The sequence below is a fragment of the Mobula hypostoma genome, chromosome 3 (genome assembly GCF_963921235.1).
Source record: "Mobula hypostoma chromosome 3, sMobHyp1.1, whole genome shotgun sequence".
Taxonomy (NCBI): Eukaryota; Metazoa; Chordata; class Chondrichthyes; order Myliobatiformes; family Myliobatidae; genus Mobula; species Mobula hypostoma.
In genome coordinates this window covers 175,623,643-175,648,655 of record NC_086099.1, presented here as the reverse complement: position 1 = coordinate 175,648,655, position 25,013 = coordinate 175,623,643, and the positions used below count along the sequence as shown (strand labels likewise).

The window sequence follows — 25,013 nt, the reverse complement described above, 5'->3', positions numbered from 1 at the left end:
GACAAAATGCATTATTTCTTTTTCTTTGGAGATTTATAAATGCACTAATGCGTGTTCCAGAAGAAGACATCTCTTTTTCAGCAATTCAGTTCTCTAAAATATTTTAGTATGTTTTTGAAAATGTTTTTAAGCTATAATAATTCACTAGTGATTTGAGGATAATATTTTCTACCATGATATAGGGATTAGATATTCAGTAATAAATATGCTTAAATTCTGTCTGCTAGAAAGTCTTTCCAAAGATGAGCAAGCTCTGCCATCTCTGGCAGATTTATACTAGTAGTTATAACCAATCTTTCAATCACAGCAAATCACAGATTTAGTCATACTTTGTGAGTAGAAGGAAATTTAATTTGCTCTTTGTAAAAGCTGAAAACAAAAGTATAAAGAACACTGCAGCAATTTCTCCACATTTAAGGACCAGAGATAATCTTTCCTTGTAAAATTTAACCGAATGTGTTTCATACAATGCAAAACACATAAAACAGAATAGATAGTCAGGAATGTGCTGCATAGCTGTAAAATATTATGTTGTAAACCATGAAATGATACTCATCCAGTTTATTAACATGCCCATTCACCCAGATGGAGTTGCAGTTTCTGAACCCACCTTCAACCATCTGTTATTTATGTAAGAGTTATAATTCAATATTTTATGTAATAGTAGACAACTATCTGTTCTCTTCCCCGTCTACAGAATCTTGCCATTGAATGTTGATAACTTACTTCAGAAGCATTGGCATACAAGCGAAGTAATATAACACATAGACCATCATATCAGAAAGACAGACTTTCAGCCTCCGTCAGCTACTCCTTTTGACTGAAACATAGTATAATAACTATGATCAAATATTGCTTTCCTGAATTAGTGATGTGTTCACACTTTCTTTGCTGAGTTCTTCAGCAATGATTTTTTTCTAAGATATCAACTAAATAATTGTAATAGATTAATTTGTTATAACAACATTTAGCATATGGCCTTTCAACTGCATTTCTGTCTTGTGTTTCATTGAGAAGATTGGTTTCTTTGCATCTCTTTACTAGTTATGCGGAAGGCAAAGGAGGTGGGGTGGCGCTCTTAATTAAGAATGAGATCAGAGGGATTGTGAGAGACGATATAAGATCTACAGGGCAGAATGTTGAGTTCATCTGGGTAGAGATTAAGAATAGTAAAAGGAAAAAAATCACTGGTGGGAGTTGTCCTATAGGCCACCTAATAAAAATATTGCAGTGACAGAGGCGATTAAACAATAAATAACTTAGGCTTGTAAGAATGGAACGGCAGTTGTCGTGGGGGATTTTAACTTCCACATAGATTGGGTGAATCAGGTTGGTCAAGGAAGTCTTGAAGAGGACTTCATACAATGCATCCGTGATGGCTTTCTTGAGCAGCATATTAGTGAACCTACAAGGGAAAATGCTATCTTAGATCCAGTCTTGTGCATTGAGACAGGTAAGATTAACGATCTTGTAGTCAGGGATCCTCTTGGAAAGGCTGATCATAGTATGATTGAATTTTGCATACAGATGGAGGATGAAATAGTTAGATCTAAAACTAGTGTATTATGCTTGAACAAGGGAGACTACAACAGGATGAGGGAGGAGTTGGCTAATGTGGATTGGGAGCACAAGCTATTTTGGTAGGACAGTTGAGGAACAGTGGAATACTTTCAAAGAGATTTTTCACAGTGCTCAACAAAAGTATATTCCAGTCAAAAGTAAGGACAGTAAGTGTGGGTAGAGCCGGCCTCGGATAACTAAGGAAATAAAAGATAGTATCAAATTAAAAGCTCATGTGTACAAAGTCGCAAAGAGTAGTGGGAGACTGGAAGATTGGGAGAACTTTAAAAAGCAACAAAGAACAACTAAACAAGAAATAAGGAAAGGGAAGATATAGTATGAAAGTAAATTAGCACAAAATATAAAAGTTTTTTTAAATATATAAAGTGAAAGAGGGTGGCTAAAGTCAACGTAGGGCCCTTGAAAGACAAGGAAGGGAGAAATTGATATTGGGTGATAAGGAAATGGCTGAGGCATTGAATGACTATTTTGTGTCGGTCTTCGCGGTGGAGGACATGTCTAATATGCCAAAGAATGATGTTATGGACGAAATGGGAGGTGAGGACCTTGATAAAATCACTATCACTAAAGAGATAGTGATGAGCAAACTAGAGGGCCTAAAGGTAGATAAGTCCCCTGGTCCTGATGAGATGCATCCCGGGGTGCTGAGGGAATTGGTGGAGGTTAGAGTAGATGCGCTGGTAATCATTTACCAAAATTCTCTAGACTCTGGGCAGGTTCCGGCGGATTGGAAGATAGCAAATGTCACGCCACTTTTTAAAAAAAAGATGCAGGCAAAAGGTAGGCCTCTGTAGTCCAGTTATGCTTAACATCTGTAGTCGGGAAAATGCTTGAAGCTATAATTAAGGAAGAAATAGCGAAACATTTAGAAAGGGACTGCAGCTGTTTAACATTTACATTGATGATTGATGACTGAGTGTGGCGTGGCAAAATTTGCTGATGACACTAAACTGAGTGAAAAAGCAAATTGTGCAGAGAATGTGGAGAGTTTGCAGTAGGATATAGATAGGTTAAATGAGTGGGCCAAGATCTGGCAGATGGAATACAACGTTGGTAAGTGCAAGATCATCCACTGTGGAAGGAATAATAGAAGAGCAGATTATTATTTAAATGGTGAAAGATTACAGCATGCTGTTGTGCAGAGGGACTTGGGAGTGCTTGTTCATGAATCGCAAAAAGTTGGCTTGCAGGTACAACAGGTTATTAAGAATGCAAACAGAATGTTGGTCTTCATTGCTAGAGGGATTGAATTCAAGAGCAGGGAGGTCACGCTGCAACTATACAGGGTACTGGTGAGACCCCACCTGGAGTACTGTGTGCAGTTCTGGTCTCCATTCTTGAGGAAGGATATACTGGCTTTGGAGGCAGTGCAGAGGAGGTTCACTAGGTTGATTCCAGAGATGAAGTGGTTAACTTCTGAGGAGAGATTGAGTCGCATGGGACTATACTCTCTGGAATTCAGAAGAATGAGAAGAGATTTTATAGAAACATACAAAGTTTTGAAAGGGATAGATAAGATAGAGGTAGGAAAGTAGTGTCCATTGCTGGGTGAGACAAGAACTTGGGGACATTGCCTCAAGATTCAAGGCAGAAGATTTAGGATGGAGATGAGGAGAAACTGTTTTTCCCAGCGAGTGATGAATCTGTGGAATTCTCTGCCCAGGGAAGCAGTTGAGGTGCCTTCATTATACATATTTAAGATAAAGTTCGATAGATTTTTACATAGTAAGGAAATTAAGGGTTATGGGGAAAAGGCAGATAGATGGAGCTGAGTTTACAGACAGATCAGCCATGATCTTATTGAATGGCAGGGCAGGCTCGATGGGCCGAATGGCCTACTCCTGCTCTTACTTCCTATGTTCTTACGTGTCACTTATTTCCACCTATGAACCATTTCCCAAATTATTGTCCTTCTTATCATTAATAGAATAAACCTGTATGTTTTCATGGCTATAGTTTAATGATTCATTAACTACATTCACCTCAGTATATGTGCTCCTTTGAGTTTTCCTTAAATTTCTCAATGTTCAGCAAGTTGTTCATCACATCTGAACAGAAATGAACAGAGTCCCCCTTTGCTTTTGGTGTCCAGTGGTGTACAGTGCTGGTATTGGATCATATCAATGTCTTACAGGGTCAATGACAATTGATTAGAGAAGAAATGCTGCTACACACACAAAATGCTGGATGAAATCAGCAGGTCAGGCAGCATTTATGAAGATAAATAAACAGTTGATGTTTCAGACCAAGACCCCTCTTCAGGACTGAAAGGGAAGGGGAAACACCCCAGAATAAAAAGATGGTGGGAGTGAAGAAGGACTAGCTAGAAGATGATAAGTGAAGCCAGGTGAGTGAGAAAAGTAAAGGTTTGGACAAGAAGAAATCTGATTGGAGAGGAGAGTGGGAGAAAGGGAAGAAGGATGGTCACTGGGGGAAGTGATAGGTGAGGAGAAAAGATAAGAGTGGGGATTAAAAGAATAAAAGAAGCCAGAAAGCAGGGGAAGAAATGATTGGAAGGAGAAATTGATGTTCATGCCATCAGGCTGGAGACTACCTAGAAGGAACTTGAGGTTTTGCACCTCCAACCTGAGAGTGGCCTCATTGTGGTAAAAGAGGAGGCCATGGGCTGACATGTCGGAATGGGAATAGGAATTAAAATAGTTGGCCACTGGAAATTCTGCTTTTAGTGGATGGAGCAGAGGTGCTCGCCAAAGTGGCCCACCAGTTTATGACGGGTCTTACCAATGTAGAGGAGACTGCATCGGGAGCACTGGATATAATTGATGACCTCAATAGGTTCACAGGTGAAGTGTTGCCTCACCTGGAAGGACTGTTTGCAGCTCTGAATGGAGGTAAGGGAAGAGGTGAATGGGCAGCTGTAGCATTTCTGTCGTTTGCAAGGACGTGTACCAGGAGTGTGATTAGTGGGGAGCGATGAATGGGCAAGGAAATCATGGAGGGAGCTATCCCTGCAGATAGCAGAGAGTGGGGGTGGGGGAGTTAAAGGTGTGTTTGGCGGTAGGATTCTGTTGAAGATGGTGGAGGAATGGAGAATGACGTGTTGAATGTGGAATCTCATGGAGTGGTAGGTGAGCAAAGAGGAACTCTATCCCTGTTAAAGTGGTGGAAAGATGGGGGTGAGCATGGATCTCCAGAAAATAGACAAGATGTGGATGAGGACAGCATTAATGGTGGAGGAAGGGAAACCTTGTTCTTTGAAGAAGGAGGACTTTTCTGATATTCTGGAAAGTAAAGCCTGATCCTGGAACATATGGCACAGAGATGAAGGAACAGGGAAAAAGGTATAGCATTTTTACACGATAAAGGGCGTGAAGAGGTATAGTCAAGATAACCATGGGAATCAGTAGGTTGGTAAAAGATGTCAGTATTTATTTGGTCTCGAGAGATGGAAACAGAGAGTTGAGAAAGGGAAGAAGATAATGACTGGAAGGACAAATTGATGTTCATGCCATCAGATTGGAGGCTACCTAGACAGAATATGAGGTTTTGAGTCAGAGTTGGACCAACTGAATTTAAGGACAGGGTGGAAGTTGGAGGCAAAGTTGATGAAATTGACGAGCTCAGCATGGGTGCATGAAGCAACACCAACACAGTCATCAAATGTAGTGCAGGCAGAGTTGAGGAGCATTATCAGGGAAGGCTTGGAACATGGATTGTTCTATGTAGCCAATGAAAAGGCAGGCATAGCTGGGGCCCATAGGGGTGCCCATGGCTACCCCTTCAGTTTGGAGAAAATGGTTGAGGGTGAGGACCAGATCTGCCAGGCAGATGAGCGTGGTGGAGGAGGGGAAATGATTGGGTCTTTTGTTGAGAAGGAAGCATTGTTATACTCTATATTATATGACAAGAAATGCTATATGTATGTATTACACTTCATATTTTAAATATTTAAGTGCAGTGCTATATATTTAAGGGTTTGTAGTGTTGTTTGTCTACCCAACAAGGTGTTTTCAAGAGAAGAAGCTTATTTTTTATTTGATTGGTTTATTCATATTGTCACAGATACTGAGATGCAATGAAAAGCTTTTGCTTTGCTTGCTAACCTGACAGATCATGCCATACATAAATACATGAGGCCAGTAAAAATTAAACGGAATGCAGAATATAGCGTTGCATTTCTAGAAAAAGTGCAATGCAGGTAGTCAAAAATATTTCAAGGGCCGAGATGAGGTAGACCAGGCAACCAAGAGTTTAAGAGTTCATCTTAACTCTCATTCCATATGAGAGGTCTGTTGTAAAGTGTGATAATAATGGGATAAAAGCTGTCCTTGAGCCCAGTGGTACATGCTTTCAGGCTTTTGCTTCTTCTCCCTGATGGGAGGAGAATAGAGAATGTCCAGAGTGGGTAGGGTCTTTGATTATACTGGCTGCTTTATTGAGGCAGCAAGAGCTGTACACAGAGTGCGTTGGAGGGTTATCTGATTTCCATGTTGTACTGAGCTGTGTTCACAACTTTCTGCAGTTTCTAGTAGTAGTTGCCATTTCAAGTCATGATGGCTCTGGCAATAAAAATTGGCAATGGCCAAAGGCAAAATGGCAAATTTTTTTAGCCTCCAGAGGAAGTAGGGCTTGTTTTATTATTGTTTTCAAATGTAACAAGATACAATGAAAAGTTTTAGTTTTTCAAGCAATTCAGGCAGATCACACCAGGGGTAGTCAGAAGAACCAGAATGCAGACTGAATGGGATGTAGTTGAAGTCTACTCTTCTTCAATATGGTGTTTGGATAATTTAATTGATGAAGCAATGAGCAGCAAACTACGAACTGTGACAGCAGTCAAGTGACCTTGACATTGACCTTCATGAGAAAATTAATAAAACCAAACTAGGGAAACAATAAATGGAAGTCATCAATTATTTTTCCAGACCAATAAGGTTAAACATCTCACATCAGGTGAATGGCGCATGTTGCACTGCAGTTAATGTTACATGGAGATACATACCCTCAGGGTCCTCCGAGAGGGAGGGAGAATGATGGACCCAATCGGACGGATACCGTTAATTACAGGGAACGACTACAACCAAGAGCTAGGATAAGAGGCTCTGAGTGTCCAGTGTGTTGGAGTGGGAGAGCATTTTCCAGTATTAAAGGTTTACGAGTCCACCAAGCAAAGTTGAAGTGCTATTCCATCCCAGTGGATGAAGATGAGATTTCTTCACCAAGCACAGATGATGTGGTCTTTTCAACCACTGATTCACAAGCCACAGCGATTCGCTCTGGAGAGCATCATCATACTCCAGGTCAGACGAGAGATAACCCAGGTCAGGTTTCAGACCACAGTACCCAGGTAGATTCTTCGCATGATGGCGGTGGTGAGGAGGTAGAGAAGAAGAGGAAAGTCAAGTGGCCAGCAATGGCAGATGAGAAGATTTGGCATGTATTTGATAAGGATATCAGTATGATGTTGGAGAACACTCTCAGGGGAACATCAAAGAGAAAGTTGAAAGTGATGGGCGATATGATTTATGATGTTGGAAAGTACAGGTTTGGTTTGGTTGAGTTGAAGATGTCCAGAGGGGCATATAGTCAGACAGTGTATACATATCTTGCAGTAGACTATCTGTTGGATGGAAGTGACCAACAACTCTGATAGAGGCATATGCCAAGTTTTTAAGCTCACCAGTGGGAGGTGGTGCTTTAGCACTGCTGGCCCACCACCTCGAGGGAGTCTTGATCAAAAGCGGGCCAAAACTCCTGAAGACAGGTGGCAGATCAACTGATGATCCCACTGGTGTTAGCACAGGACAGTTAACATCTTAGTCCACGTGTATTTTGTAACTCTATTGGTGGGGGGGGGGGCGGGGGTATGCCAGAATAAAAGTACAAGTGGGTTTAAGCTTCTGTAAAATATGATGATGAATTTTCCAAGAAACATATGCAAGATCATTTACATGACATGTTTGGCATAATTTTCTACTTTCTTTACTGGAGTAATCCCTAAGGAGTTTCTATCCTATGATTTCTCCCTGAAGTGTGTCCAGTCAGATGGGTTTTAACCTAAAGCCGTTCATGATTGATGACACTTGGCACTTGCTTTTTTATCCAGGAATGGAGTGAAGCAAGGCTGTCATCAATTAATACTGTCTTGACAACATCTATCAAGGTTTGGTGTTTCTTTTATGAAGCTTGTCTTTGATTGTCACATATCCTTGGACAAATCAGTTAACTTTCAATCCAGTCAAATGAATTTGGCACAATGGGCCTCTCCAGACGTTACCCTTCATTCACATTTTGGAACACCTGCTGGCATGTCAGATCTTGAGCTTAATCTGGCATTGGAAACAAAACAGTAAATCTGAGCTCCCTGAATGGCAGCATAGCATTCTCTACGCTATCATATCAGAGCCTTTTCATACTCAGTTGCAACATTTATATTTCTTTAGAAAAAGAGGCAGTATAAATTAACAATGCTTCCTTTAAAGAGGTTGGTAGAAGCAGAGAATGGAGCTCAGATGGTCAAATCTTTGAAGATTTGCAGGGCAATTTAATAAAGCTTTTTTTAAAAAAAGTGTAAAGGACCTTTTAAACAAAGTGTAAAGGAAAAGAAAAATCAATCCAAACTGTATTTTACTATCTTGATCTTTTCCGTGAACTGTGTGTCTTTCTCTGTTTCAACTTTCCCTCCTTGATTCTTTTTAAAGATGTAGCTTTGCCAGATCCCGCTGCTGCTGTGGCAGAGCATTCCGTGCTTCAGCAGATTCCTGTTATGCCACACGGAAACAGGCCCTTCAGCCCAACTCGTCCATCCCAACCAAGGTGCTCATCTAAGCTATTCCTATTTGCCTACATATCCCTCTAATCTTTTCCTATCCATGTAGCTCTCTGTGTGACTTTTAAACATTGTAACTGTATCTACTTTGTTTGCTAACTCATTCCATATACTCTCCACATCCTTTATGAAAATGTTTCCCCTTGTAAATCTTTACCCCCTTGCCTTAAACTTATGTCCACTGGTTATATTCTCCTCTATGATGGGGAAAAAGGCACTGACCATCCACATTATCTACATCCCTTATGATTTTATAAACCTCTATAAGCATGCAATTTAATGTGGATAAATGTGAAGTTATCCACTTTGGTGGCAAAAATAGGAAAACAGATTATTATCTGAATGGTGGCCGATTAGGAAAAGGGGAGGTGCAACGAGACCTGGGTGTCATTATACACCAGTCATTGAAAGTGGGCATGCAGGTACAGCAGGCGGTGAAAAAGGCGAATGGTATGCTGGCATTTATAGCGAGAGGATTCGAGTACAGGAGCAGGGAGGTACTACTGCAGTTGTACAAGGCCTTGGTGAGATCACACCTGGAGTATTGTGTGCAGTTTTGGTCCCCTAATCTGAGGAAAGACATCTTTGCCATAGAGGGAGTACAAAGAAGGTTCACCAGATTGATTCCTGGGATGGCAGGACTTTCATATGAAGAAAGACTGGATGAATTGGGCTTGTACTCGTTGGAATTTAGAAGATTGAGGGGGGATCTGATTGAAACGTATAAGATCCTAAAGGGATTGGACTGGCTAGATGCAGGAAGATTGTTCCCGATGTTGAGGAAGTCCAGAACGAGGGGTCACAGTTTGAGGATAGAGGGGAAGCCTTTTAGGACCGAGATGAGGAAAAACTTCTTCACACAGAGAGTGGTGAATCTGTGGAATTCTCTGCCACAGGAAACTGTTGAGGCCAGTTCATTGGCTGTATTTAAGAGGGAGTTAGATATGGCCCTTGTGGCTACGGGGGTCAGGGGGTATGGAGGGAAGGCTGGGGCGGGGTTCTGAGTTGGATGATCAGCCATGATCATAATAAATGGTGCAGGCTCGAAGGGCCGAATGGCCTACTCCTGCACCTATTTTCTATGTTTCTATGTCATATCTCAGCCTCCTCCACTCCAGAGATAACTAAAGAAAGGTCCTTTTCTCCATTGCCCTGTCATCAGCTCAGGGTATTCTAGAACAATGAATATAAATTCAGAGCAGGGGTAGGCCACTCGGCCCCTCAAGCCTGTCCTGCCATTTAAAATGACTATGGTTGATCTGTACTGGCCTCAGTTCCATTCCTGGTTCCCCAAAGCCCTCAATTCCCAATCTTTAAAAAGTTTATCTACCAGCTCTTTAGTTACTCTTAATGAACCTTCTGAGACAGATTCACCACCCTCTTTGAGAAATTCCTACACACCTAGGTTTTAAATTGCCATCCTCTCATATTGTAAGACCAAATTGACAGTCATTCATGGTCTTGTAAAGTTGTTCAGAAGTTTCCAATCTCTGAAATTCTGTATCTTTTTTTCTATTTTAGATTCCTGGTATACAGGCAAACCTAGAAAATTTGCAGAAGTAGAAATAGCCAGCAGACAAAAGATAATCACTAAATAAAAATCCAAAACCTCACTGGCAACATTGCCCAGTGTTAGGCAATAATCCTTGGAAAGGTGGTGATGAATATCTTCCTGAATTACTGCAGACTTTCCAAAGATGAGACTACTGCACTGCTGGGATAAGGAGAATATGAGAATTCAGATGTAGCAGAGATGAAAGAATGTTCGCAGATTTCCTAGTCAGCATGGTGTCAGTTTTGGAAGGGAGCCTGTAGGTGGTTATTTTTAGTGGAGAAGTTTGCAGGCTTGGAAGATGCACCTGGAGAAATTGCGGCTCATGCAGTTGAAGTAACTGCAGTGCAGTTTGTAAATTGAACACACTGGGTGCCAGTGGTACAGAGAATGATGGTCAGAGTGGATGGTGAATGAGTTGCCAAAAAGGTGGTTGCATTTTCTTCGACCATTCTGAGTACTTTAAGAGTTGCATGTCCTGACTTCTGCATTGTAGGTGATGAAAAGATCTTGAGGTGTCATGTGAGTCACTCCCCCAAGTATATCCAATTTCCTGACCTGCACTTGGATATGACCGGTCCAGATATGTTTCTGGTTAATGGTGACTCTGTCATAGTTAATGTTATGGGACTCAGACAGTATTGCTATTGAATGTCAAGGGCAGATATTTAGGCTCTCAGATTTTCCAGATGGTCATTGTCTGGCACTTGAATGACATAAATGTGTCACTTAACATTCTATCTCTAAATGTTGTCATGATTTATCTGTGTGCACCCATGCATGGACTGTTTTATTTGCTGATGAGTAGCAAATGGAATTGAAGATGGTGCAGTCTTTGGCAAACATCAGACTTGTAATACAAGGAAGAATATTACTGAGGCAGATGAAGATCACTGGGTTTAGGACAACACCCTGAAAAATTCTTAGATTAATACCTGGGTATACAATAATTGATATCAGACAACCACAACTATCTTCCTTTGCACTCTATAGGACTTCAGCATTTGGATCACCTTATCACAAAAATTGTCCCTGATAGCTACAATAAAATGCTATAATATGCAAAACAGCATGGTTGCTTTCCTTGTACTGTACTTCTCTCCAATGCTTTGAGGTGCCTGCTGTAGGTAGTCCATATATCAAACACTTATCCAATGCCAGAGATCCCTACTGCCTAGGAGATAGTGATCTTTGCATCATTATCAGCTGGTCAAAGGCCGATATACTCAAAGAAATGGTGAATATTACCCACAGTGTCCACCTTAGATGATGTTACCCTTAAATTTTGAATTGTTGCTTGGTGTATTCTGTTTTGTGTTCTGTGTTGTTCACAAAATCATTCAAAGTCTTTCCCAACCAGAAGCTCTGGATGGACCAAGAGATCTGTAATCTGCTGAGGGCTAGATCGGTGGTCAAAGAAAGTACGAGAGGTCCAGGTATGACCTCTGGAAAGCCATCTCACAAGTGAAGTGGCAATTGTGATCCTAACGTGAAGCACAGAAGGATACTTGACAGCTATGGCAGGGTTTGAATGCTATCACCTCCTACAAAGTAAAACCAAGTGACATATGTGACAACAATGTTGCGCTCCCAGGTGATCTCAATGCCTTTTATGCTTGCTTTGACTGACAGAACATAGGGATACCTTCATAAACTCCCACAACCTCATTGACCCTAAGATTTCACTTTCTGAGGCTCACGTGAGAGCAGGGTGAACCCATGAAAAGTAACTGCCCCAGTCAGTGTACCTGGCCAAGCACTAAAACCCTGTTCCAATCGACTAGCTGCAGTGTTTACTGCCATCTTTAGCCTCTCTCTTCGGCAGTGTGAGGTACCCACCGACCTCAGTCTCGGCATTTAACACTATAATGCCCTCAAAACTACTCAGTAAGCTCCAAGTCCTAGGCCATGATACCTCCTAATGTAACTGAATCCTTCATTTCCTCACTTGTAGACCCCGGTCAGTTCATATTGGGAACAAGGTCTACTCCACAATCATCATCAGCATAAGCACACCACAGGACTGTGTGCTTAGCTCCCTGCCCTACTTGCTTTTTATTTATAACTGTAGAGCTAAGTACAGCTCCAATGCCATATATAAGTTTACTGACAACACTACTGTTGTTGGCTAAATTAAAGTGGTGATGAATTGCATATAGGAGTGAGATTGAAAACCTGGCTGAGTGATGCCATAACAACAACCTCTCACTGAACATCACAAGAGCAAGGAGATGATTATTGACTACCAAAGTCCATAAGTCAGTCCTTACCAGAAGATCAGAGGTGTAGATGGTCAGTAACTTTAAACTCTTCAATGTTATTTCAGAGGATCTATCCTGAGACCAGCAAGTAAGTGCCATTACAAAGGAGGGAAGTTTCACAGGTTTGCACATCAGTTAGAACTTTGACAAACTTCTATAGGTGCAAGGGGAGAGTATCCTGACTGGTTAGATCACAACCTGGTGTGGAAGCACCAATGCTCGTGAACAGAAAAACCTGCAGAAAGTAGTGGATACAGCCTAGTTCATCAGAGAAAAAGCCTTCCCGCCATTGAACACATCTACAAAGAGTGCTGCCACAGGAACGCAGCATTTCTCACCGAGGTCCCCACAATCTGGGCCATACTCTCTTCTCACTACTGCCATCAGGTAATGAGGTACAGGAGCTTTAGGTTCCACACCACCAGGTTCAGGAACATTTATTTCCCATCAACCATCAGGCTCCGAAACTGGAGTGGAAAACTTCACTCACCTCAACACCTAACTGATTCCAAAACCTGTGGACTCACTCTCAAGCACTCCACAGCTCATGTTGTCAATATTATTTATTATTTATGTATTTGTTTATTATTTCATCTACTATTTGTACGTGCACAGTTTGTCCTCTTTCATTGGTTGTTTGTCAGTCTTTCTATGTTGTTTTTTATTGACTCTATTGTGTCTCTTTGTGTCAACTGTGAACACCTGAAAGAAAGTGAATCTCTGGGTAGTTTTCGGTGACTTGTATGTTCTTTAATAATAGGTTTACTTAGAATGTTGTTCTGCCAGTCATAGTGGGCACATACTATGTGAGGAATGTGTGGCGACGTTTGTGGGCTAACCGCAGCACATCCCAGGGTGTTTACTGCCATCTTGTGAATGCAAATGACATATTTCACTGTACATTTCCTTGTACATGTGATAAATTAATCTGCTGTATCTGAATCTTCTCCGAGGCTAATATTCAAGATTCAAGATAGTTTAATGTCAATTCCAGTACAGCTCCCAAGCCATATTTCTAGAGTAAAGGAGAACAAAATAATTGTTACTCCAGATCCAATGCAGCACACAAGAAAAACCAAAATAAGATGAGGAACAAAATAATAATAAAAAGCCTAATACATACAATTATGTAAGACAGTTTATATACATGGATTGATTGTATGTGGTAAAATGATGCTAGGCATAGGCGTGTCTGTACATAAGGAGACTGACGGGAAATGATAAAGTGGTGGTTAAGGATGTGGAGGTAGAGGTGTTGATCAGCCTTACTGTTTGGAGAAAGTAACTGTTTCTGAGTCTGGTGGTCCTGGTGTGGATGCTACATAGCCTCCTCCCTGATGGGAGTGGGACAAACAGTCCATGAGCAGGGTGGGGGAATCTGTAATGATCTTACTGGGCCTTTTCCTGCACCTTTCAGTATATACAGGTTGACCTTCACTAATCCGGCACCATTGAGACCTGAGGAGTGCCAGATTAGTGAAAATGCCGAATTACAGAGGGATCACATTAAGCATAATTACTTGCCAGATTATTGAAGGAACCGGATTACAGATAGTCGGATTAGTGAAGGTCGACTCTATGTCCTTGATGGTGGCATATCCATGTCCAATATTGATTCCTAATTTTACCAAGTTGGTTCCAGTGGGCAAGCTATATTATTCACATCCTGACACCCAAAATGTTCACTGCTGCAAGAGATTACCAGATGGAAAGAAGCAACAAATCAAAGATGTTTGGAATGCCTTCCTGAAAAAGTATACCATTACTATTAACTTTGAGGAATCTGTGACCCAGCTCAAAGTGGAGAAGGAGAACTTCAGGTCCATGCATCAGGAGTACTGAGGTCACGTGTAACTGGAGGAAGGAGCACTCCACCTAACAAATTACCCAGTCATATCGGTCTGAAAACTGCCCATTTATTACAACATCACTTTCTGTTAGTTAGTCAATCTCACATATTCATAGAAGTATATAATCCCCAACCAATATGCTGTTATCTTGTGAAGTGATCTTTTATATGCCCCTTATTGAATGCAATCCAATATATCACATCTACTGGTACCCCTTTATCCACCCTATTTATTACATTCTCAACAAACAATCCAAATTTCTCAAATACAATTTCCTCTTCATAAAGCCATATTGACTCTGATTGCCTCATTAAATTTTATAAGTGACCTGTTATTACTTCTGTAAGACATGGCTTTATAACAATGTGCCCGAAATTTCTAGAGTCATATTGGAACAAATTTAGAAAGAACCCATGCTCAAGTTACAAAATTTGATTGTATGGAGCTAGCTTTTAGCATTTTATTTGGTACAACATTAACTGTTTTTATAGTCAATAATGAATATTACAACTGTATTGTTCATTTAAAATTGAGACCTATGGCAAAAAGTAATGTAGAAATATTTATATTTTAAAACTTATTTTGCCTTTTAGCTGAAGTTAAATAACACTGGCAAACCATTTTAATTTTGCCCTTTTTTCTCACAGCAAATATTGGATTTTCAAACTTATTGATCTAAGATCTTTATAAACAGGACTGCAGGCAAGAAATTTAGAATTATACACACTCTTGAAAACCGAAAGCATTCTATGTGGGTAAATACAGCAAAACACTGAAATTTTTGCAGAAAATGCTCTTCCAGGACAACACCACAAAAATAGCCAATAAAAAATTTCAGCACATTGAAGACATATGTAATCGAGCTTTGACCAGTAGCCAGTCCAGACATTGGCAGTTTGGAGAGGGGGGGACATCAGTCAGGTCCACTGCCCAAGGATAAAAGACAGCAGCGGCTCATGGCAACATAATAGAGTTTTGACCAGCAACTAATCATCAGATTCTGGGATTAGTAAGAGCAAATTAAAGGCAGGGGCAAGCACAGCGGCCGTCATCTGATTGGACAGAGTCAGAGTGGTGATCTTGAGGCCTTAGCTCTTCGAGGCTTCACTCAGAAAAAGCAAAGGAAATAAAAGCTCAAGTTTTTTCCTTCTCTTCTAGCTCAGCTAGGACAGTAGAGATGCCAGGCAGAATAGTGGAATGCTCCTTTTGCTGGATGTGGGAAGGCAAGGAGACCTCCAGTGCTGCTGACGACTACAACTGCGAGAAGTGCATCCAGCTGCTGCTCCTAACAACCGCATTAAGGAGTTGGAGTTGGAACTGGATGAACTCCAGATCTTTCGGGAGGCTGAAGGGTGATAGATAGGACATATAGAGATGTAGGTTTCATTGAATCATGGCTGAAAGATTAGAGCTGGGAGCTTAATATCCAAGGATACACATTGTATCGTATGGATAGGGTAGAAAGGTGGGGGGGGGGGTGCGGCGTTGCCCTGTTGGTAGAAAATGAAATCAAATGATTAGAGAGAGGTGACGTAGAGTTGGAAGGTGTTGAATCATTGTGGATAGAGCTAAAGAACTGCAAAGGTAAAAAGACCCTGATCGGAATTGTGTATAGACCCCCAAACAGTGGTAAGGATGTGGCCTACAAATTACAACAGAAGATAGAAAATGCATGCCAAAAGAGCAATGATACAATAGTCATGGGGGACTCCAATAGGTAGATTGGGAAAATCAGGTTGGTGCTGGATTACAGGAGGGGAAATTTCTAGAGTGCCTACAAGATGGCTTTCTTGAGCAGCTTATGGTTTAGCCACGAGAGGTTCAGATATTGTGGATTGGGTGCTGTGCAATGAACCCGAATTGATTAGTGAGCTTACGGTAAACGAACCCTTAGAGACAAGTGATCATAATACATTTGATTTTACCCTGAAATTTGCGAAGGAGAAGCTAAAGTCAGACGTATCAATTTTACAGTTGAGTAAAGGGAATTACAGAGGCATGAGAGAGTAGTTGACCAGAAATGACTGCAAAAGAGCACAGGGAGGGAATGACAGCAGAGCAGCAATGGCTGGAATTTCTGGAAGCAATTTGGAAGGCACAGGATATATACAACCCAAAGAAGAATAAGTATTCTAAAGGAAAGATGACCCAACCATGGCTAAGAAGAAAAGTCAAAGCCAACATAAAAGACAAAGAGAGTGCATATAATAGCACAAAAATTAGTGTGAAGTTAGAGGATTGGGAAGCTTTTAAAAACCAACAGAAGGCAACTAAAAAAGTTGTTAAGAAGGTAAAGATGGAATGCAAAAGTAGGCTAGCCAATAATATTAAAGAGGATACCAAAAGTTTCTTTAGATACATAAGGTATAGGAGAGAGGTGAGAGTGGATGTCAGACACTGGAAAAAGATGCAGGAGAGATAGTAATGGAGGACAACAAGATGGCGGATGAACCGAATAAGTATTTTGCATCAGTCTTCACTGTGGAAGACACTAGCAGTATGGTGGAAGTTCCAGGTGTCAGAGGGCATGAAGTATGTGAAGTTACCATTACTAGAGAGAAGGTTCTTGGGAAATTGAAAGGTCTGAAGGTAGATAAGTCACCTGGACAGATGGTGTACACCCCAGAATTGTGAAAGTGGTGGTTTAAGAGATCGTGGAGGCATTGGTAAGGATCTTTCATAAGAACATAAGAAATAGGAGTAGGCCATCTGGCCTGTTAAACCTGCTCCACGATTCAATAAGATTATGATGTTGGACTCATCTCCAGCTACCTGCCTTTCCTCATAACCTTTAATTCCTCTACTATGCAAAAGTCTATCCAACCCTGTCTTAAATATATCTACTGAGGTAGCCTGCACTGCTTCATTGGGCAGAAAATTCCACAGATTCACCGCCCTCTGGGAAAAGCAGTTCCTCCTCATCTCCATCCTCAATTTATTCCCCAGAATCTTGAGGCTATTTACTCTAGTTCTAGTCTCACTTACCAGTGGAAAGAACTTTCCTGCCTCTATCTATCTATCCCTTTCATAATTTTATGTTTCTATAAGGTCCCCTCTCATACTTCAGAATTCTAGCAAGTACAATCCCAGCTGACTCCACTCTCCTCATAGTCTAACCACCTCATCTCTGGAATCAACCTGCTGAACCTCCTCTGCACCGCCTCCAAAGCCAGTATATCCTTCCTCAGATGAGGGGACCAGACTGCACGCAGTACTCCAGGTGCAGCCTCACCAGTACCCTGTACAGTTGCAGCAGAACCTCCTTGCTCTTAAATTCAGTTTGTCTCGCAATGAAGGCCAAAGTTCCATTTGCCTTCTTTTTTCTTTAAATCTTTTTATTGAGTAAGTATACAAAAAAGGTAAGCCATATAAACATTAATACAATGTTAAAGTATAATAAAATTCCAAAAGATATCAATACCAAAAAGAAATTACTACAAACAATGTAATTTAAACATAAGAAACCAAGATAACATAATAGTATACTAAATTTTATATATATCAATGGAAAAAAAAGAAAAAAAACCCCTCCAAAAAAAAACCCACCGTGCAGCTAACTAAAAGCAAAGCAAAGCAATGGGCTAACTTGAAACCAAACAGAGTTAAACTTAAAATCACATCCTCAATCCCGACCTCCATTAAAAACAGTGAAAAAAAAACAAGAAGGGTAAATATTACATTAAATGAAAATATCGAATAAAAGGTCCCCAAATCTGTTCAAATTTAAATGAAGAATCATAAAGGTTACTTCTAATTTTCTCCAAATTCAAACATAAAATCGTCTGAGAAAACCAAAAAAAGGTAGTTGGAGCATTAAGCTCTTTCCAATGTTGTAAAATACATCTTTTCGCCATTAAAGTAAGAAATACAATCATTCTACGGGCTGAAGGGGAAAGATTACTAGAAATTTTAGGTAGTCCAAAGATAGCAGTAATAGGGTGAGGAGAGATATCTATATTTAATACCTTAGAAATAATATTGAAAATATCTCTCCAAAAAGTTTCCAAAGCAGGGCAAGACCAAAACATATGAGTTAAAGAGGCTATCTGCCTCGAACATCTATCACAGAAAGGATTAATATGCGAGTAAAAACGCGCTAACTTATCTTTGGACATATGTGCTCTATGAACCACTTTAAATTGAATTAGGGAATGTTTAGCACAAATAGAGGAAGTATTAACTAATTGTAAAATCTGCCCCCAATCATCCACAGAAATGGTAAGCCCCAATTCCTGTTCCCAATCTACCCTAATCTTATCAAATGGAGCTTTCCTAAGTTTCATAATAATATTATAAATCATAGCCGATGCACCTTTCTGACATGGATTAAGGTTAATTATCGAATCTAAAATATATGTAGGAGGAAGCATTGGAAAGGAAAAAAGTATAGTACTTAGGAAATTTCTAACTTGTAAATATCTAAAAAAATGTATTCTTGATAAGTTATATTTATTAGATAATTGTTCAAAAGACATAAGGGAACCATCTAAAAATAAATCCAAAAACCGTAAAATACCCTTAGTCTTCCAAGTTTGAAAAGCGCGATCCGTAAAAGAGGGAGGAAAAAATATGTTACCTAAAATAGGAATCGCTAACCCGAATTGATTAAGATCAAAAAATTTTCTGAATTGAAACCAAATGCGCAAAGCATATTTAACTATCGGGTTAGAGACCTGCTTAAGACGTTTCGAATCAAAAGGGAGAGAGGAGCCTAAAATAGAACCCAGTGTATAACCCTGAACCGATTGTAATTCCAATGCTACCCATTTAGGAATAGATAGTATGTCCTGGTCAAGTAACCAAAATTTCATATGTCGAATATTAATAGCCCAATAATAGAATCTAAAGTTAGGTAATGCTAAACCTCCATCTCTCTTAGCTTTCTGTAAATGTATTTTACCCAGTCTCGGATTCTTATTCTGCCAAATAAATGAAGAAATTTTAGAGTCAACTTTATCAAAAAAAGATTTAGGAACGAAAATTGGTAATGCCTGAAACACATATAAAAATTTTGGCAAAAAAAACATCTTAACCGCATTAATACGACCAATCAAAGTTAAATATAAAGGAAACCATTTAGATGAAAGTTGAGTAATATGGTCTATTAATGGTAAAAAGTTAGTCTTAAATAAATCTTTGTATTTACAAGTAATTTTAATCCCAAGATATGAAAAGTAATTATTAATCAATTTAAATGGAAATTTATAATATAAGGGAAGATGTTTATTAATCGGAAAAAGTTCACTCTTACTAAGATTTAATTTATAACCTGAGAAAAGACCAAATTGTGCTAATAACTCTAAAACAGCAGGAATGGATCTCTCAGGATTAGAGATATATAAAAGTAAATCATCAGCATAGAGTGATAATTTATGGGACTTTAATCCCCGAGTTATCCCAGTAATATTTGAAGGTTCTCGAATAGCAATTGCAAGAGGTTCTAATGCAATATCAAATAATAGGGGACTAAGAGGACAGCCTTGTCGAGTACCACGAAAGAGAGGAAAAAAAGGTGAGTTTAAAGAGTTAGTGCGAACCGAGGCTACAGGGGAGTGATATAACAGTTTAATCCAGGATATAAATCTCAAGCTAAAATTAAACATTTCAAGCACCTTAAATAAATAAGGCCATTCTACTCTATCAAAAGCTTTCTCGGCATCTAAAGAAATAACACACTCAGGAACATTTTGTGAGGGAGTATAAACGATATTTAACAATGTACGAATATTATAAAAAGAGTAACGACCTTTAATAAAACCCGTTTGGTCCTCCGAAATAATAGAAGGAAGTACTTTTTCTAGTCTATTTGCTAATAACTTAGAAAAAACTTTAGAATCAACATTTAATAAAGATATTGGTCTATAAGATGCACATTGAGCAGGGTCTTTATCCTTCTTTAGTATTAGAGAAATTGATGCTCTATTAAAAGATTCAGGAAGTTTACCAAGTTTCAAAGAAGCCTCAAAAACCCTACCGAGCCAAGGAATTTGCCTTCTTGATAGCATGCTGCAACTTTTTACCATTTAAATAATAACCGGCTCTTTCATTTTTCCTTCCAAAGTGGATGACCTCGCATTTACCAACATGGTACTCCATCTGCCAGCCCCTTTGCCTACTCACTTAACCTGACTATGTCTTTCTGCAGACTCTTTATATCTCCTGCACAATTTGCATTTCCACTCACTTTAGAATCATCAGCAAACTTGTATACACTACTCTCGGTCCTATCTTCCAGATCATTAATGTATATCGTGAACAGTTGCAGGCCCAGCACCAACCCCTGTTGCACACCACTTGCCACTGATTCTCAACTCTCTGCTTTCTATTAGTTAACCAATCCTCTATCCATGCTAATATATCACCACCAACTCTATGCATCCTTAATGTGGCACCTTATAGAACGCCTTCTGGAAATCCAAGTAAATAACATCCACCTGTCCCCTCTATCCACTGCGCTCTTTATATCCTCAAAGAACTCCAGTAAGTTTGTCAAATCGGACCTGCCTTTGCTGAATCTATGCTATGCCTGCCTGATGGATCCATTTCTTTCCAGATGCCTTGCTATTCTTCTTTAATGATAGCTTCAAGCGTTTTCCTACCTACGGATGTTAAACTAACTGGCCTATAATTACCTGCCTTTTGCCTCTGCCCTTTTTTGAACAATGGCATGATATTCGCCATCTTCCAATCCACTGGGACCTGCCCAGAGTCCAGAGAATTTTGCTAAATTATCACCAAGGCCTCTACTTTAACTTCTGCCATTTCTTTCATTACCCTGGGATCCATTCCATCAGGATCAGCACTACCTCTTTAGTTATAGCTATCGCATTGAGGTCCTCACCTCCCATCACATCCATAACATCTCTCTTTGGCATGTTAGATGTGTACACCATCCATCGTGAAGACCACCACAAAATAGCCAATCAAAGCCTCTGCCATTTTCTCATTACCCAATATCAATTCCCCTTTTTTGTCCTCCAAGGGACCTACATTCATTTCAGCCATTCTTTTCTGCCTTATATAATTGTAAAAACTTTTACTATTCTTTTTTATATTTTATGCTAGCTTATTTTCATAATCTAGTTCCTTTATTGTTTGCTTAGAGTTTCTTTGTTGCGTTTTAAAGTTTTCCCAATCTTCCAGTTTCCCACTACTCTTGGCGTCTTTGTATGCATGAGCTTTTAGTTTGATGCTTTCTTTTATTTCGTTAGTTATCCAAGGCTGGCTTTCAAGAATCACTGGATTCTGGAATCATTCTGGAAGAGTGGAAAATTGCAAATGTCATTTCACTCTTCAAGAAGAGAGAGAGGCAGAAGAAAGGAAACTAAAGGCCAGTTAGTCTGACGTCAATGGTTGGGAAGACGTAAGAGTCAATTATTAAGGATGAGGCCTCAGGGTATATGAAGGCACATGATGAGATAGGCCATAGTCAGCATGGTTTTCTCAAGGGAAAATCTTGCCTGACCAATCTTGTGGAATGCATTGAAGAAATAATAAGCATGATAGACAAAGGAGAATTACTTGATGTTGTGTACTTGGATTTTCAGATGGCCTTTGAAAAAGTGCCACACATGAGGCTGCTTAACAAGCTACAAGCCCATTGGAGTATTGTGAGCAGTTTTGGGTCCCTATCTTAGAAAGAATGTGCTGAAATTGGAGAAGGTTCAAAGGAGACTCATGAAAATGATCCTAGGATTGAATGGCTTGTCATATGAAGAGTGTTTGATTGCTCTGGGCCTGTATTCACTAGAATTCAGAAGAATGAGGGGTGACCTCACTGAAGGCTATTGAATGGTGAAATTCCTTGACGAAGTGGATGATTCCTGTGATGAGAGAGTCTAAATCCAGAGGATTCAGCCTCAGAAAAGAGGGGTGTCCTTTTAGAATAGAGATGAAGAGGAATTTCTTTAGCCAGAAAGTGGTGAATCTGTGGAATTCTTTGCCACAGGCAGCTTTGGAGGCCAAGTCTTTATGTATATTTCAGGCAGAGGTTGATATATTCTTGATTGGTCAAGGCATGAAGGGTTACGGGGAGAAGGCAGGAGATTGGGGCTGAGAGGAAAAATGGATCAGCCATGATGAAATGGTGAAGCAGACTCAATGGCCAAATAGCCTGTTTCTGCTGCTGTGTCGTATGTTCTTATGGTAAGTTTACAGAAGTCCATATTTTACTCCTATTTGAATTGAAATCTAAGTATTTTTTATTTCCTTTGAATATTCCAATTCAATTTTGTTTAATTTTGGTAAGTATAAGGAGAATCAGTTTTGAATTAATATAGGCCTATTATCCAAATTTCCAAAATACAAAATCCTTTGAAATCTGAATTTTTTTTGAGTTCTGACATGATGTCATAAAAGGAAAATTCTACAAAGTGTTTCCAGGCGATCTGTAGGTCTGTGCACACCACAGACTGTTTTGAAAAGTGACCTCATATGTAAAAGACAGAAGTTAATGTAAAATAGAAAAAGTGTGCATAAAGCGAAAAATGAAGATCTCGATCGTGTACCATCAGCGTTGGAGTAAATGTATAGTGCTTAACGGTATGCTGATCATGAAACAAGCAAAGATCTATCACAACAAACTGAAAACTGGAGGTAATTGTGAGAATTCTGCAGGAATTTAAGAAAAGGCTCAGCATTAAATTTTTAAAGCATCACTGATAAAGATCTAACACTGGAAAATGTCTACAATACTGATTGTTTTTCTACCTTATACAAAACCTAAAAGAGAAGTTCAAATACAGTGTAATGTAATCCTTTAATCAGAATGTGGCATTGTAGGTGGAGTCTGAAAGCCTGCTGTTTTTTGTTGTTCAACAGCTGATTCAGGTATTCTCCCAATGCTGCTGTGCTGCTTTTGTTACCCCGAACATATTCGCAGTGTATTAATGGTATGGAATAATTTTTAATGTTAAGTACAGATGTGTGATGAACTAGACTAAGACAAAGACTGCTCACCTGTAGCACAAAAATTCACAGTTGGAAATGATCCCAAGCTATCTCATTATATATTCTCGAAAATCTGAATAAAATCTGAAACTGAAACACTTCTGGCCCTACCTAAGCATTTCAGATATGCAGTACACAGACTGTACTCTAAAAGTGGCATTTTTATGTCTTTATCTTGCTGGTCAGCTGTATAAATTCATGTTATAGAAGAAAATGTACATCATAAACAAAGTACTGTAATTTGATATATTCCCTTATCAGTTTCTTACTTTAAAAGCTAATAAGCTGATATAGCTCAACTCTTCCTCTCTTTTACGAGTCAGTCTTGTGGCTTTTTTGTCCTGTCCACAAGTTTGAGATATCTCCCTGTCGCAGAGCAGAATTGCATGCATCTTTGATGTCACTAGATGATGCATCAGTGCTTGGCATTATCAAGCAGCAGTACACAGCCATCTTAAATTTATTTTAAGCTCCTAAGCAAAATAGTGAATTAGTTTCCAATGTGTTAAATGTACTTTTGTTGGGCTGTAAAATGCTATGGGGCCATCTGAGGCTTACAGAAGAATGGACTTATTTCTGAATATCTTGACCACATTGCTGGATTAGGAAATGTGTCTTCCTTGCACTTCATCAGGAAAATTCCTGCAAGGTCAAGGATAACTGTGATTTTCCTACTTTGAGCTCTGTTCATCCCCCTTATAGGCTATACGCCATCATTCATAGTTTTCCAGCTGGGTAAAAACCGGTTTCCAAGTGGAAATTGATTACACTGCCAATAATTAGGTAACAAGAAGTAAAGTCAAACAGGAGATTTGGAGGATTTCCAATTTCTCTGGTTCATTTGATTTTGTTGTCCCGCTGATGTTCTTTTATTGCCGAAGATTCATAATTGTCTGGCAAGTGTAGATATGAACACTTGGCATTTTGCTTGGGAAGAGTTTAATTCTTGTTTAAAATGTTGTGCATGAAGTTCAATTGGCAAATCTATAATTTAGCATTGGAGGTGTGCCATGGATAGCAACCTAATACATAAAGGATACAGGCCCTGAAATTTGGCAGAGTAGTGTTAAAGGGCCACAATAAGGCCGACCATTTTGATATGGATTTACTATAGACAATAGGTGCAGGAGTAGGCCATTCGGCCCTTCGAGCCAGCACCGCCATTCACTGTGATCATGGCTGATCATCCACAATCAGTATCCAGTTCCTGCTTTATCCCCGTAACCTTTGATTCCGCTATCTTTAAGAGCTCTATCCATCTCTTTCTTGAAAGCATCCAGAGACTTGGCCTCTACAGCCTTCTGGGGCATAGCATTCCATATATCCACCACTCTCTGGGTGAAAAAGTTTTTCCTCAACTCCGTTCTAAATGGTCTACCCCTTATTCTTAAACTGTGGCCCCTGGTTCTGGACTCACCCATCAGCGGGAACATGCTTCCTGCCTCCAGCGTGTCCAATCCCTTAATAATCTTATATGTTTCAAAAAATCCCCTCTCATCTTTCTAAATTCCAGAGTATACAAGCCCAGTTGCTCCAATCTTTCGACATATGACAGTCCCGCCATCCCAGGAATTAACCTTGTGAACCTACGCTGCACTCCCTCAATAGCAAGAATGTCCTTCCTCAAATTTGGAGACCGAAACTGCACACAGTACTCCTGGTGTGGTCTCACCAGGGCCCTGTACAGTTGCAGAAGGACCTCTTTGCTCTTATACTCAATTCCCCTTGTTATGAAGACCAGCATGCCATTAGCTTTCTTCACTGCCTGCTGTACTTGCGTGCTTGCTTTCAGTGACTGATGTACAAGAACACCTAAATCTCGTTGTGTTTCCCCTTTTCCTAACTTGACTCCATTTAGATAATAATCTGCTTTCCCGTTCTTACCACCAAAGTGGATAACCTCACATTTATCCACATTAAACTGCATCTGCCATGCATCTGCCCACTCAACCAGCCTATCCAAGTCACCCTGCATTCTCATAACATCTTCCTCACATTACTACTTGAGGCCCAAAGCATTTAGGCAATTG

At 39.8% G+C, this 25,013-nt stretch overlaps 1 protein-coding gene across 1 annotated transcript in view; it reads left to right on the top strand.

Moving 5' to 3' along the window:
- si:dkey-12j5.1 (uncharacterized) overlaps positions 1-25,013 on the top strand; it is a 434,002-nt gene that overhangs the window by 343,857 nt on the left and 65,132 nt on the right. The gene's annotated exons all lie outside the window — the stretch shown is intronic.